Source organism: Notamacropus eugenii, chromosome 1, assembly GCF_028372415.1.
Source record: "Notamacropus eugenii isolate mMacEug1 chromosome 1, mMacEug1.pri_v2, whole genome shotgun sequence".
In the NCBI taxonomy this organism is placed as follows: Eukaryota; Metazoa; Chordata; class Mammalia; order Diprotodontia; family Macropodidae; genus Notamacropus; species Notamacropus eugenii.
In genome coordinates, this window is record NC_092872.1 from 755,930,292 (window position 1) to 755,946,773 (window position 16,482).

A 16,482-nucleotide genomic window follows, 5' to 3' on the forward strand; every position below is an offset into this window, starting at 1 on the left:
TAGTTCAGTCCTTTTTCAATTGTGTCCAACTTTTTGTTTGGGATTTCCCTGGAAAATATATTAGGTTGATTTGTCATTTCCTTCTGCAGCTCATTTTACAGATAAGGAACTGAGGCAGAAAGAGTTAAAAGACTTGCCCATGGTCACAAAACTAGTAAGTTTCTGAGGCCAGATTTGAACTGGAGAAGATGATCTTCCTTATTCCAGGTCCAGTTCTTTATTCACTGTTCCATCTAGCTGTCATATCTGTATGGAAGTATACATGTGTGTCTGTATATACATAGAAGTGTATGTATTTGATATATTCACATTTATTTGCACATATACACACGTGCTATATACATACACACATACATATATACACACATATATGATGGATCTCTATCTATCCTTTAATGCCCAACTCAGTGCTGTCTTTTCCAGGAAAACCTCCCTGATACTTTCACATTGGTAGTATCCATTCATTCTCCAGCTTGGAGCATCTTACCTGGAAGTCTGAACTCTTCCAACTCTGGAGCTTCCCCTCTAGGACCCTTGTTTGACAAGTTCCCACCTGACCCATGCTTCACTCAATGCCTTTCCCCATTCTGGCTACCCTACTTTGGACACTACCCAGTTCATCAGTATCTTTCTTTCTTTCTTAAGCTGTAGGGCCCAAAGCTAAGCTTGTTGCACAGATGAGATCTGAAGGGTAGAGGACAGGGGACAGTCACTTACCTAGTCCTAGACACCACTCAGTTGTTTGGATCTTAATTACTCTTGCCTTGTGTTTTTGCCATTTTGCATACGGGTTATACAATAAAAACACTGGGTCCAGAAAAATATTAGCAAGAACATTTGTAACAAATTTTTTTAAGACTTAAATTTATTTATTTATTTTTTGGTTTTCAGCATTCATTTCCACAAGATTTGAGTTCCATATTTTCTCTTCATCTTTCCCCTCCCCCAACCCTGAGATGGCATTCATTATGATTACCTCTTCCCCCAGTCTGCCCTCCCTTTTATCATTCCCACCCATTCCCCTTCTCCTTACTTTCTTGGAGGGTAAAATAGATTTCTATATCCCACCGCCTATACATCTTATTTCCTATTTGCATGTAAAAACAATTTTTGAGATTTGTTTTTAAAATTTTAAGTTTCAATTTCTCCCCCCTCTTCTCTCCCCACCCACCACCATTGAGAAGGCAAGCAATTCAATATAGGTTATACAAGTGTAGTTATGCAAAACACCTCCATAATAGTCATGTCGTGAAAGACTAACTATATTTCCCTCCATCCTATCCTGCACTCAATTATTCTATTTTCTCCTTTGACCTTGTCCCTTTTCTGAAGTGTTTGCTTCTGACTACTCCCTCCCCCAACCTGTCCTCCCTTCTATCATCCCCCCTTATCCTCTTCTTCTCTACTTTCCTATACAGTAAGATAGTCAAATGAGTGTGTGTGTTGTTCCCTCCTTAAACCAAATCTGATGAGAGTAAAGTTCATTCACTTCTTCTCAGCTCCCCTCTCTTCCCCTCCATTGTAAAACCTTTTCTTGCCTCTTTTATGTGAGATAATTTACCCCATTCTATTTCTCCCTTTCTCCTTCTCCCAATACATTCCTTCCTTATCCCTTAATTTCATTTTTAGATATCATCCTTTCATATTCAACTCTCTCTCCTCTCTCTCTCTCTCTCTCTCTCTCTCTCTCTCTCTCTCTCTCTCTCTCTCTCTCTCTCTCCCCCCCCCCTTCAACTACCCTAATACTGAGAAAGGTCTCATGAGTTGTGAATATCATCTTTCTTTGTAGGAATATAAACCATTTGACATTAGCAAATCCCTTATGATTTTTCTTTCCTGTTTACCTTTTCATGCTTCTCTTGATTCTTGTATTTGAAAAGTCAAGTTTTCTATTCAGCTTTGATCTTTTCATCAAGAATATTTGAAAGATCTCTATTTCATTGAATATCCACTTTTTCCCTGAAGGATTATACTTAGGTTTTCTGGGTAGGTGATTCTTGGTTTTAATCCTAGCTCCTCTCACCTCCAGAATATCATATTCCAAGCCCTGCAATCCCTTAATGTAGAAGCTGCTAGATCTTGTGATATACTGATTGGATTCCCACAATACTCAAATTGTTTTTCTGACTGCTTGCAATTTTCCTCCCTGACCTGAGAATTCTGGAATTTGGCTACAATGTTCCTAAGAGTTTTCCTTTTACAATCTCTTTCCAGAGATCAATGGATTCATCAATCAATTTATTCTTTCCTTTCCTATTTTACCCTCTGTTTCTAGAATATCATTGCAGTTTTCCTTGATAATTTCTTAAAAGATGATTTCTAGGCTCTTTTTTTGACCATGGTTTTTAGGTAGTCCAGTAATTTTTAAATTGTCTCTCCTGTATCTATTTTTCCAAGTCAGTGGTTTTTCCTATGAGATATTTCACATTGTCTTGTGTTTTGTCATTCTTTTGGTTCTGTTTTATAATTTCTTGATTTCTCATAAAATCATTAGCTTCCATTTGTTTTGTTCTAATTTTGAAGGAATTGTTTTCATCAGTGACCTTTTGAATCTCCTTTTCCATTTGGCCAAATCTGCTTTTTAAGGCATTCTTCTCCTTATTGGTTTTTTGGACTTCTTTTTTCATTTGGTATTTATCGGTGTATTTTTTAAGATGTTATTTTCTTCAGCACTTTTTTGGGGGGGTCTCCTTCAGCAAGCTGTTGACTCAATTTTCATGCTTTTCTTGTATCACTCTCGTTTCTTTTCCCAATTTTTTCTCTATTTCTCTTACTTGATTTTCAAAATCCTTTTTGATCTCCTTCATCACCTGTGACCCATTCATATTTCTCTTGGAGGCTTTTGATGTAGGAGCTTTGACTCTGCTGCCCTCCTGACTGTATGCCCTCGTCTTCCTGGTCACCAAAGTAAAATTCTAAAGTCTGATTTCTTCTATGATGTTTACTCATCTTCCCAGCCAAACACTTGACTTTCTAACTCTTTGTCAAAGTAGAACTCTGCTTCCAATGGGGGGTGGGGGTGGGGGTGAGTGTACTGTCCCAGGCTCCAGGTATTTTGCATCAGCTACTAGATACCTCATCATCTGTGAGCTCAGAGCTCTGGAAGCAGCCTCTGCTGCTGCTGCTGCTGACACCACTGACTGCACCCATCACCCTCACCATCCTGGGGCTGGGGTCAGACCTGGCCAGACCTCAAACTCTTCTTTCACACAGGCCCCACAGAGTTTTCCCACTGACCTTTTTGGCATTTGCTGTTTGAGAGTTCTAGAAACTGCCTCAGCTGCCAATGATTCAGTGCCCTGAAGCCTGCTCCAGCCCATCTCTGCCAGTGTGCCCCACATTGGACTGCACTACTCTCCCTGCCTAGTGTGAAAGACCCTTCTTGTCGACTTTTTGGATTGTCTTGGGCTGGGGATTTGTTTCACTCTGTTATTTCGTGGATTCTGAAGCTCTAGAATTTGTTTAGAGTCATTTTTACATGTATTTGGAGGGCTTTCAGGGTAAGCTCAGAGAAGTTCCTGCTTTTACTCCCCCATCTTGGCTCCATCTCCCAGAACATTTGTAACTATTATCTGAACTCCAAAGTGTCCCTCTGATTATCCTCCAAACACCTAATTCATTGACTTTTGCTTTGCTTTAATTTAGTGGACAGGGGACTAGACTTGGAATCTAAGAAGATCTGGGTTCAAATCCTGCCTCCAAAACTTCCTAGCTCTATGTTCCTGGGCAAATCACTAATTGCTTTTTGTCTCCATTTCCTCATTCATAAAATGAGGGAGTTGGTTCCTATGGACTATACAGTCTCTTCTAGCTCTAAAGCTATGATATATGATTTTATAAACTCAGTGAATATTCCTTACTTAACAAAGCCATCCTCCTGGTCTTGAAGATGAAGCATGGATGGAACAATCAAGTCCCACAGATAGCACAGAGTGCAGGATGAGAAATAAGATATCCAGACCTAAGGCATTCAAATGCACCAGACTATAATAACATACGAGAAGTGCAGGGTGATATGAAATGTCTGAGGAGTCGGTCAGTGAGTTGGTCAAAATCAACCCCACCTTGGGAGGAGAAGGGACAGAGAAATCCAGGAAACCTTCTTGAAGGAGCCATCAGGGTATTGGACCTTAAAGGAGGGGATGGATTTCACTTCTCTGAGTTCAAAGGGACCACAGGGACCATTCAGTTCAGTTCATATCAGAACCCCCTCTATAACATGCCCAGTAGAAAGCCCTAGAGCTTTTGCTTGAATACCTCCAATACTGTTTTCAATCATTTCAATAAAAAGAGACTAGAAAGAAACCTGTATACAATTTAGTAAGCAAAGACATGGAGGTGGGAAAATGTGTGGTGAGGCAGAGGAAAGATGACTCATCTAGAACACATGAGAGGGAATAATGGGTAGCAATGTGTTGCAGTGGATAGAATGTCAAATCTGAAGTTAGAAAGACTCATCTTCCTGAGTTATCTGGTCCCAGACACTTACTAGCTGTGAGATCCTAAGTAAGTCACCTAACCCTGTGTGTTTCAGTACTTCATCTGTAAAATGAGCTGGAGAAAAAACTGACAAAGGACTCCAGCATCTCTGTCAAAAACAAGCCCAATTGGATCACGAAGAGTCAGACACGACCGAAATACCTGAACAGTACCAAAGTTGGAAGAGCCAGGTCAAAGGCAGAGGATAAAATGTCTTGAATGCTAGCTTAAGGAGTTTGGGAATTAACGTTATAGAGGAGGACCTTTGAGGTAGGGGATGCCATGAAGGTGCATGAGGAAGATCTCTAGCAGGGCAGATGCAGGACACCTTGGAGTAGGGAGGGCTTGAGGTCAGGGAATTCAGTAAGTAGGCTCAATTATAGTCATCACGGGATTCTAGTATCTCAGAGCCTGCAGGGACCCCAGAAGCATGAGTCTAACCCTTCCCTCAACTGGAATCCCTAATACAATCAACTAAAAACATTTATGAAGTACTTACTGTGAGCTAGGCACTAAAATGGTTATTCATCTTCTTGAAGACTTCTAGTGATGGGGAACTCAGTACCTCCCGAGAGAGCCCATTTCATGTGAGGACAGTTCCAATGGTTAGGAAAAGTGTGTAAGAGGGGCTTAGCTAATGTTAAGATGGAGTCTTATGTCCAGGGTTGTAGATGAAAGAAAAATGATTTCAATATCAAATACCAGTGAGAAGAGGACCAGAAAGAGATCATCGATGCTAAGGACTTCAGCTGTAGTGTCCAGATTAGAAGGATCTTGTAAGAACAAAGCTAAGAAGCCCCTGGATCCCTCCAGAGAATCTGTTTGGAGACAACTACTGCTATTTCTTACTCTTTGATACACTAGCCTCACCCAGAAGTCTAGGTCCTCTGATCATATTTTTTCCCAACTGTCTTGAATAAAAAATAAATGAGACATTTTCCTCAATTTCTTAGATGTTAAATTGAACTTACCCCTTTGTCAGTATTTCCTGAAATGTCAGCCCTGTCCTGTACTAAGTGGTTGTTTGTCCTTCATTTTTGAAGAGGACCATTGACATCATGGGTGATGTCTTGACTCCCTGTGTGAATTAGATTTAAGTGAGGCAGAGTTAGGAAAAGTCTTTAGCCTTACTCTTTCTTCCAGAGTCATTGGAGTTCAGTGGCAAGACAAAGGTCAGGACAACTGACGACAGCCCAGCAGGCAATGGATAACGTTGGCATCTTTGATGTCTCACCAAGCTCTAAGCACTCCACAGAACCTGGGTCAGCCACTTTCATGACCATTGAAATAAGTTGTTCTCATCTGCCCATTCCACTGAGGGAAGTCACAGACTTGGGACAGATATCATACTAACTCACTTCTAGCCTTGATATTATATATTCTCTATTCCAAAATACATCTCACCTTTGACATCACTGAATCTTAAGAACAAGACTAAACAGTATATAGCATTCATTTCCATGCAAACGAATCTTGAAATAAAGGAAAGCTAAGGGAACAAGAATTTATTAAGCACCTACTATGTGCCAGGCACCGTGCTACCAAAAGGATGCCATTTGCTCAGCAGCCAGTCATTGTCACTCTAGGTTCTATCCCACATTACTTGCGACCTCCTTGTCATGTCTCCCACAGTCAGTGAAGGATTGTCTGGTTGCCTCAGGATCCCTGGGCCTTTTCACTCAGCAGGAGTGATTCATAATACAACAAGATAGGCCAATGGTGCCTATGGGGAGGCAGGCAGAATTTGCTGACTACACCTGAGGCTATTGCTACCCTTTCTGTAATGGAGATAAATGACTGGCCAATCCTTCACACTCCTCCTGCTTTGCTGACATTAGAGAAAATGTCGTTCATTATGGGGACTAAGGTTATTTGTTTGGGCTCCTCTGCTCAGAGCCTTCAAGCAGCTCTTCCTCTGGCCTGGAGCAGTTTGTTGCTTCTCTAACTGAATGGTCACTTACTAAGTGCCTCTTGCAGGGCATCATCCTGGGTGCTATGGAGATTCAGACTTTAGGGGAGACTTGGACCCTTCCCTCTAGGAGTTCCTGGGCAAGTAGAGGCTCTTAACATAGAAAGTTGTCATGTTTCACTGATGGGGTGTGACTATTAGGTCAAGGGGCAAACCCAGCTATGTGGGAGGCTCATTCTGGGACTCTCGGGCTCAGCTCAAGATCAGTTTATAATAGGCGAAGGTCTGGAGGTGGGATTGACTTCCAAAGGCACAAGTATATGAGGCCCTTGTCTCTATAGGTCTTTTCTTAGTTTTAGCTTTGAAGCAATCTAAGTCACTTCAAAGAGTCACCAGTGTCATCTATGAAACCAGATGACTTGGGGGCAGGGGCTCCAACAACTTGAAGAAAAAGAAATGGCCTCTTGGAGGAGGTCGAGTCAAATAAAGTCTACTGACACTTATGAAACACCTGCCATGTGCCAGGCACTGTGTACAGCACTGTGATATAAAGAAAGGAAAACAATAACCACAATCCCCCCCCTCACACACACACACACACACACACACACACACCACAACAACAGCACAGCCTCTGCCCTCCAGGAGCTCATAGCCTAAAGAGGAAGATGATGCAAATAACTACGTATAAATGAGATACATAGAGGATACTTTGGGGATAATTAACAAAGGGAGTCAAGAGCTTTAAAGGGGATTGGGGAAGCCTTCCTGTAGATGCTGAGATTTTATATAAGGCTTTAGAGAAGTCAAGAGCCAGAGATGTGGAGAAAGAGAATTTCAGGCATGGCAGCAGCCAGTAAAAATACACCAAGATGGAGAAAGACTGTCATTTGTGAGGGCCAGGAAGGGGACTGGTGTCAGCATTTCATGAAGTAGTTGATGGATGGGAGTGGGAACTAACATGTAAGAAAATTGGAAATGGAAAAGGAGGTTGGTCAGTAAGACCTTTAAAAGCCAAAGAAAATATTTTATATTTGATCCTGGAGGCAACAGAAGCCAGTGAATTTTATTTAATAGGAGAGTGACATGGTCAGACTTGCCCTTGAGGAAAATCACAGAGTTCAGGCACAATTGAAATGGGGGAATGGTGGGAGACTTGTGGCCTTCTAGCTGCAAACTGATGGAAACCGTGGATTCATACTACGATAGACATCCTCATACCAGATGCTGGTGATGGAGAAGAAAGTAAACTCTGTAAGACAAGGATTGTTACATGTATATATGCAGGCATGCATACCTATGTACACACATTCTTACATGCACACACACATACATGTATACATACATACATAGGTTGTCTTTGTATTTCCAGTGCTGGCACAGTGAGCAGCACAGAGTAGATGTGTTTCTTCAATAAAATTGTAACCCAAACATGAGGGTCTTGGAAAATTTAGGTAGGAACTGCACAGACAATAATTCCAGGTTCCAGATCATGAGATCTCAAGCTGGAAGGATCATAGATCTCTTCTTATAGATAAGGAAACAGAGGACCTGTCCATAGTCACATAGTTCTAAAGGGGGAGAATTGAAAAAGTATATAAAGAGAATTGAAACTTCTGGTGAAGAAATATTGTGCTCAATGACATTTGATTTTAGGTCAAATGTTTTAATATATGACTTGACAAAATGACCAACTTTTCATCATGTTCTGTGCAATGTCGACTCAGGGTAAGATCTACCCCAGACCAGGTAACATGGTTTCCTCACTGACGCATTCGAATCCTCACTTCTGACTTTGTTCCAGATTTTCAGGGTGACCTTAGGAAGTTCTTATATTTATTGCTGTGCCCCCTCAGTGTTTTCCAAGAATGCCCAGGAGCTTCCTCTGTTGGTGAAATCACCTCTGCCATGGACACTCTGCCATGGGCATTATAAATGCAAAGTGATGCACAGTGACTCAGCTGACCAAAATGCATCCTTGGAGATTAATGAAGTAACTGAAGAACCAGGCCCACCTGGCCATCCTCATCCTGACCCTCGAGCTATCTCTCCTGGTTAGGGCTGGGGAGGCATCTTTGGAACAAAAACATCTCAAGGATGAAAATCTTTGTGAGGATCTCAGAGGAGAGAGCTCAGTAAATTGGCCTTCCACCCATTGAGCTTAGGTGATTCAAGGTATTCCAAAGTTCAAGACCTTCAAATGGTTTCCCATTTTTTAAATGCAGAGTCAGAAGGAGGAGAGGCTTTAGAAGAGAGAATAGAAAAGTTTAGAGCTTTGAGAGACCTTAGAACACAGATTTTAATCAGCTACTGTGGGCTTAATGAACACTTCAAGGCATATGACTCCCAGACCTACATAACCTAGCTTTCATAGCTTAAACTCCAGGTCTGCCTTACTTATTGATTATTGCACATTTCCAACTGGACTTCTATAAGCACCTCAAATTGAACATATCTAAAACAAATCTGAATTCAATCCCCTCTATGCCTCCATCCAATTTGACTGTTTCTATGGATGATGAGTCCATCCCTCATCCTTCATTCTCATTCAGCTCCTCCCCCTATCCAACCCATTGCCAAGACTTGTTAGTGTAATACCTTGTTACTAAATGAGCCTGCTTCAAACCAGGGTTGGGGGAATGGGGAATGTAATAGTATCCCCATGAGATTTCTTCCTTCTCAGTTTTAGGGGGTTGATTTTTAGATGCAAGTTCTGGGTTCAGCACATTTATTCTGAGACCCCAGTAAAGAACATTCATTCCTAACATTAAGGCACAGGTTTGGTTCTCGGTTTAACTTATATTGATATATTTCTAGTTAACCCATGGCCTCTTTACGGTTGAGGCAAAATTTATTTTACTGAAAAGATCTGGGTACCAACTATCTTTCCACCTTCACTGAAGTGGGAGTTCTCCTTTCCTCAAAGACCCAAACAGATATGATTAGGTTGTTCAGGGAACCAGGAAAGGAGAAGGGTAGATTTAAATTTAAGGGAAAATAATTTATTCCCTGTCATACTTTTTACTGGTTCACCCTGAGAATATAATGCTTTTGAAAAAAAAAATTCCAACTTGCAAAGGTCTTCAGAATGTAATAAAGACTTGGTTGGAAGTAAAGATGATTCTCCCCAATTTCTGACATAAGTGATTTTTCAGCTAAATCCTTCAGATTTAAAAATCAATCTATACTCCTTTCATGCAGCTGTTCTCCTCTGCTGTTTGGTGTAGTGAGCTTTCCATTGGTTGTCTGAAACCCTGCAAGCCACCAGAACCCAGCTAAACAGCTCACTCTGGCATATTATTCGTTAATTATAAAAGAGCTGGCTTTGGGAGGGACCTAGGCCTCATCTTCAGCCTCTTAGGAAATAGAATCTTAGACCATAAAAAAAAGGATGTCAAGGCTGGGAGGAACACTAGAAAATTAAATAGCTGGAAGAACATTAGAAGATGGTATGTCAAAACTGTCAGCAACCTAGAACATGGAATCTTCAAACTGAGAGAAACCTGAGGGCATAGAATGTCAAAACTAGGAGAGATTTTAGAAGCTAGAACATGGAATGTTAAAAATAGGAAGGACACATTCAGAGAAAGACCTATGGAACTGAATCACAGAATGAAGCAGACCATTTTCTCTTGTGTTATATTTTGTTTTGTTTTGTTTTCTGGTTTGTCCCATTCATTTTAATTCTTCTATGCAACATGACTAAGGTGAAAATGTATTTAATTAGAATGTATGTGTAGAACCTATATAACATTGCATGCTGCCTTGGTGAGGGAGGGGGAAGGGAGGTGGAGGGAGGAAGAAAAATCTAAGATATATGGAAGTGATGGTAGAAAACTGAAAACAAATAAATTAATTAATTTAAAAAATGGGAAGGACCCATGTTACCTCTCTACTTAGTCACTAAGTTCAAGTGGCCTTCTATTACCACTTGGAATGAATATAAACTCCTTGGCATTTAACACCCAGGCAGACTTCACCCTACTCTTCCAGTGTCCTTACCCATTACTCCCTTCCACTTGTGCTATGGTCCAGTCATACTGACTTACCTGTTCCTTAGTAGATTAGACACTCCATTTCTTGTCTCAAGTCATGTAGATTCAAGGCTCTACAAAGACCATAGCATGAAAATAAACAAACAAATGAGCAGTGAAAAACTAGACAATACCTAAGTGAAATATCTTGAGGGTTCCAGCAAAAGGGTTTTCAGTAGCTGTGAGCTACAACAGAATACTAAATATATACATATGTATATATAATATTTACTATGTGCCAGGCATTACGCTAAGAATTGAGATTGTAAAAAAGGAAAAGGAAAGGAAGGCCCTCTTGTCAAAGGCCTTATAATCTAGTGGAGAAGGGGAGCACATGGAAAGGAAGTTGGAAATCAGAAGGTGGGACAGGGAAAAAAAATGGGGAGGAATTACAATGGAGAAGTAAGAGCCAAGCAGAGAATATAAGGGGAAATGAAAAGGGGAAAGGAGGCCTTCCACTTGAGGAGGTCAAGGTTTAGTGGGGAAGGAGACACAAATGTGTATGTGATATATGAGAGCTCAAGCCAAAGACATCGATCCCAACCCACTTTATTCTCAATATTGTAAGGGACTTCAAAAACTACCTCATTCAAATCTAAAAATTGTGATGGGAGGCCATGTGAGGTACTGGAAGGCATTCACAATATTTCCACTGCTCCAGGAGCAACCTGAGTTTAAATCCCAGTTTTCCTTCTTACCATCTATATAACCTTGGGAGTCATAAACCTCTCTGGACCTCTATTTCCTCAGCTATAAATAAGAGAGGGGTATGTGATGGCTTCTCATGTCTGTTCTAGCTCTAAATCCATGCTCCTATGATAGCCACAACACACCTAACAAGAGGTCATCTAATCTGTATTTGAAGATTTACCCCCAAGGCAGCTCATTCTACTGAAAGACAACTGAAATTCTTTAGATGTTTTCCCTGAAATCAAGCTTATAACAACCTCTCTTCAGCTCCCTTGATCACTTTGTGGTTCTGATCTTTCATCAAGCACAACAAGTTTAATTCTTCTTCCAGTACCCTTCAAATTCTTGAGGAAAACCATCTTGTTATACCCCTCCCCCAAGTCTTCTCTTCCCTAAGCTATGCATTGCTGGTTCCCCCCTCCTGTCTTTTCTTTGTTTTTCCTTTTCCCAATATAACTTTAAAGACACCCTCATTTTTGTTCTCAATAGCTGCTGTCACCAAGCTTTAACTGTCCTGACTTAGATCACACTAAACTCCTTGTTTTATGATTGCAATATACAAGACCGTTAAGGCGGAGGGACTTGTCCAAGGTCATAAATTGAGTTGTGATTTACCTAGGATTAGATTAAAGGTCACCTGACCCAGAATCCAACCTGCTCTCCATCATTCCACCCAGTCTTTTGATGGTAATACTGGCTAACATCTTTGGAAATGAAAGGTTTCCAGTTTCAAAATGGAACATGCTGTCTAGGTTTTCTGACAGGTAAAATAAATCACAGCTTAGTCTATTGTCTTAATTCACATTAATGGCCCACACTTCCTCATTTTTCAATGCTGAGTTTGCCCCCTCAGCAAGAATTCAGTATCACAGAATTGATTCCTGAGGAATACAAGACATCCTTTAGGGCCTGGAATCATTTGTATTGTTGCTAGGATAAGTGATGGCCAACAGAGCCTCCATTTTGTTCTAAGGTGGGAGCCTTCAGAATTTTTGTCTGGGTTTGACCAATAAGAGTCCTTGATGAATCAATCAATCAGTCAATCACCAAGCATGTCTTCATTACTTGTGCTTTCTGGGGACATGTACAACCCAGGATGGAGAGGACAGCAGAAGAAGTCAAGCATCAAACTAAAGAGCAATGGAAATGATGATGCTCTGCATGAAGCTTGGCAAAGAATCCTATCAGGTCCTGCCATAGAGAAGATTGGGAAAGCCTACCTTTCTGATTCTATTTCATAATATTACACTTATTTCCCATAATAGTCCAGAAAAACTGACCTTAGCTGTTCCTCACACATGGCATCCCATGTCCTGTCTCTTTGCCTTGTATCAGCTGTTTGTCATGGGGTAATGTACCCCCTTATCACCTCAACCTCTTGGAACCCTTCATTTTCTTCAGGACTGAAGTCACCCTTCTCCCCTTTGCTATGTCCTAATTTCCTCAGCTTTGAGTTTCCCCTCCCAATTTTCTTTCATCTTTTCTGTGTCTATTTTGCATTCATAAGTTTAGAATTTAAACTCCTTGGAGTTGGGAATTTTACTGTTCTCTTTGTATGCCTAGCACAGTTCCTGGAATCAAATACATTGTGAATGAATGAATATAAATTACCAAATGTGGTTTCTAATCCCCCAATTTCATCTTCTTAGGAATCATTTCTCTTTGACATTCCAATAGAAACTCTCTAATATTTGAAATTTTTCATCATCTGACCAAAACCAATCTTTCTAGATGTGTCTACTATCAATTACATTATGTTATAACCAAACTGACCCACAGAGTCTCAGACGGCTGGTGGCCCAGTGGAGAAAATGCTGCATTTAGGGACAGGAAGAGCTGAAGTCAAATCTTGCCTTGGGCACCTACTAAATGTATGATTCTGGGTAGATCACTACATTTCTGCCTTTCTCAGTTTTCTCATCTGTAAAATGGGAATAATAAGAGTGCCTACTTCCTAGGATGATTATGAGAATCAAAGGGTATAGCATCTGTAAGGAGCTCTGCAAACCTCAAAGTGATGCTTTCAATACTCGAAAGGTATTATTGCATGTTTTTGTTGCTTGGTCAGTTGTTTCAATCATGTTGACTCTTCATGACCCCTAGTTGGGTCATGACACTCAAGTGATTTTCCATTTTCTTCTCTAGCTCATTTTACATATGAGAAAATTAGGGCAAACAGGGTTAAGTGACTTGCTCAGGATCACATAGGTAGTAAGGGTCTGAGGTCAGATTTGAACTCAGGAAGATGTCTTCCTGACTCCAAGGCACACATTCTATCCACTGAGCCATGTAGCTGCCCAATTATTGCATGTTCCCCCTTATGTAGGACATTTGATTTGTCACATCAGCGATTTTTTTGTTTCCAACCTCAATCCCACTTGTGATGGACCTCAAAGAACTAAAAATGCCAATACGAAAAGTGACTGGCCTAGATAACATGAAGAAGCCCCCACTGGCCAGGCCATAGTTTGGAAGCCATTGTGAAATTGTTACGTCAAATATCTCAAAGATGGAACAATATGAACAGGATGAAAAATTATTGTTCCCATTAATACTCAAAAATTACAATCTTCAGAATTGCCTCAAGTCAGCAAGCATTTATTCATCAATGGTATGGACCAAATTCTCTACAAGGCGATGAGGGTACAAAGACAGAAAAGGAGCAGTCCCTGAGTCTGAGAAGCTTATGTTCTTCTAAACAAAAAGGACAGGCATACAGATAAATATATACAAAACATTCTGGGTGAATAGAAAGAAACTTGGGGAAGTGGACAAGTGCCAACATTTGGGGGGATCAGGAAAAGCCTCCACTACAAGATAGCTGTAATGTGATATAAGCTGGGCATTCTATGATGTAGACATGAGATAGAAGAGCATTTCAGGTATGGGATATAGCCTGTTTAGGAGCACTGAGGTGAGAGATAAAATATAATGTAATCCATCACGTAGGTTAGAATATCAATAGTGAATAGGTGCATGGCTTGGGAGTACTCTTGGATACTGGAGTTTGTATTTGATCCTAGGGGTAACAGTGAACCATTACATTTTCTTGAGGAAGAGAAGTGACATGGTCAAATCTGGGCATTAAAATATAAAAGTGGAGGATGGCTCATGGAGAAGAGACCTGTAAAGCAAGGAGACCAATTTGGAGGCCATTAAAATAATCCAGTAGAGTGAACTAAGAGCTTGGACTAGGATGGTGGCAATGAGAGTAGAGAGAAAGGAATGGATGGATGTGAGAGAAGTGGAGACAGAAGCAGCAAGACTTGGCAACTGAGAGGATATGGAAGGTAAGGAAGAGCATGGAGTTGAGAATGACTGGTTCAGGAACTGGAATATTAAGACTAGTTTTCAGGAAAGTTGAGAAAGATTATCAGATTTTCTTGAATCCCCAGTCACTCAGTGACACAAAACTTAGGTTGTCTTTTCTTTTGTTTTGTTTTCAATATCTATGGTCTCCTGGTGGTTCTGAATGTCAGCAAATTATAGACTAGCAAAATCTTAGGAAATTCAACACTTCTCGACCAAAATGGCAATGAAGAGATGCTCAACATTCTATAAGCTACAATGTAATGCTAAAGATGACTTGCTGGTAAGAAGTTGTACAAGAGACAGCAGATCTGATTGGACAAGAAGATGGGCAGGTCTTGTATAAACAAAGAGAAATAACAGATGGAAATCCTGAAAGCTAACTTAGCCTCAGTAGATTGCTGGAAACCCTAGAAAAAAGCTTGCAGAGTGTCATGTAAATCCTCCATGCAGCACTGAGGGTAGGACAGAAACAAGAGTCACATAGGAGAAGAGGGTGAATATGGGCTGAGATCTGTTACAATGGAGGGGCTATAGATGTCCATGAGATCTGATTTCCAGTGAAAATCTGAAGAACTTTAGTCAGATAAGTCATCTCTTTGCAACAGTACTGCAGCACTAATGAGCTTTGCTGCAGAGAGCTTTTGCCATTAATAAACCCATAAAAACTGAACTATATATATTCACTACTGCAGGCCTTATTGCTTTGAGCACTTTTGCTGCAAGCACACATTTCTTCCAAATGACCAATGGGACAGGTTAATAAGGCAGGAAGCAGCTGATGTCTTCCTCTATCCAATATGCTTAAATGATAACATCCTTTTGGCAAGTGAGACTGACCTTGGAGGGACTGCTCAGGATGGAGCCTTCTGCAGCAATAGTGAAATATTCTCAATTCGTGGACTTGGCACCATGAATTCTCGCTCTAGCCATCATTTCAGGCAGCTCTGAAGAAATATGACAGCTGAATCATGAGAAGAATGTAATAGTAATTTGGTGAAAAGTCCCCTCCCCCAAATGTAGAATGTGTGTATACAATGAACCGGAAAAGGTGCCTGTCTGGAACATCTTATCTGCTGTGGGTATGAGATGGAAACGTCCCAGGGAATGGCCTCTGTTATCATCTCAAATTTCCCTCCCTCTTTGTTCCCAAATAGACATAAGGTGAGAACCCAACGCATTCAATCGTTGTCTACCATTCTTGTCATTTGTGTCCTCAGTTTCCCTTTCCTCCTCCTCCTTTTTCTCTTCTTCCTCTTCTGCCTTATTCTTTTAATTCTTTCTGTTCTTCTTTTGCTTTCTCTTTCTCTTCCTTCTCTTTTGGAAGATCAATTCAATTGGTTCTCCCAGCACAAAACAATGATGGATAGGGAGAAGGGGCAAAGAGACGTGTTTAGGCTTCCTGAAAGGCGAAGCTTCTCAATCATTCCAGCTCTCCTGAGGACAGAGGCTAGGCATGCTGTGGGGTACGTCCTAGAAGTAATTCATTCTCACATATGAGTTGAGCGAAGAGGCAACTTCTGTCTTTTCCAACTCTAAAACTCTGATGGCTTTGTCAATCAACATCTCCTCTGACTCAAAGATCAGTCCCATTTACACCACACTGTGCCAATCGCTCCTGTTTGACTTTGGGTAAATCCTTTCCCTCTCAGAGTCTCAGATTCATCTTTGATAGAACGACAGTATTACACCAACTGACCTCTCATTTGCAGGGGTGAATGGGAGTCAGTTGAAACCAATGAGGGAGAGTCTATTGGTAAATTTTCAGTATGAGCATTTACATCTGGGAAATTAACAAATACAACACATCTGGGTTGGATTTATTGGTTTGTTGATGTCTAGCCTTAAGAAAGTGATGGAAAACTTTAATAAAGGAGATTAAACTGAACAGTGTATTGTAGAAACTTCTCCCCACATCGCCCCCAGAGCCAGTGGTTAAGCATTTACCAGTACACTAAGTCTCCTGCTGTTTATAGCTCAAAAGCCTATGATCTTTCATTCAAAGAAATTCAAGGTGACATTTTTGGAGTGGAGAGAACTCAGTGACAAGGGCGCTCTTCT

The 16,482-nt window shown here is 40.8% G+C and overlaps 1 long non-coding RNA gene across 6 annotated transcripts in view; it reads right to left on the bottom strand.

The window, feature by feature from the left end:
• Positions 1-7,433: 7,433 nt before the first annotated feature.
• The window catches only part of LOC140526849 (uncharacterized), a 109,869-nt gene continuing 100,820 nt past the window's right edge, over positions 7,434-16,482 (bottom strand). For 3 of the 6 annotated variants that reach the window (XR_011974629.1, XR_011974636.1, XR_011974564.1), the window contains 3 exons: positions 15,262-15,368; positions 10,438-10,496; positions 8,080-8,631 (listed from right to left, as the gene is read on the bottom strand). This is a non-coding gene — a long non-coding RNA (uncharacterized lncRNA). Of the gene's footprint in view, positions 7,641-8,079; positions 8,632-10,437; positions 10,497-15,261; positions 15,369-16,482 lie in introns of those variants that run through there. The other 3 variants (XR_011974611.1, XR_011974579.1, XR_011974584.1) reach the window with 3 other exon arrangements.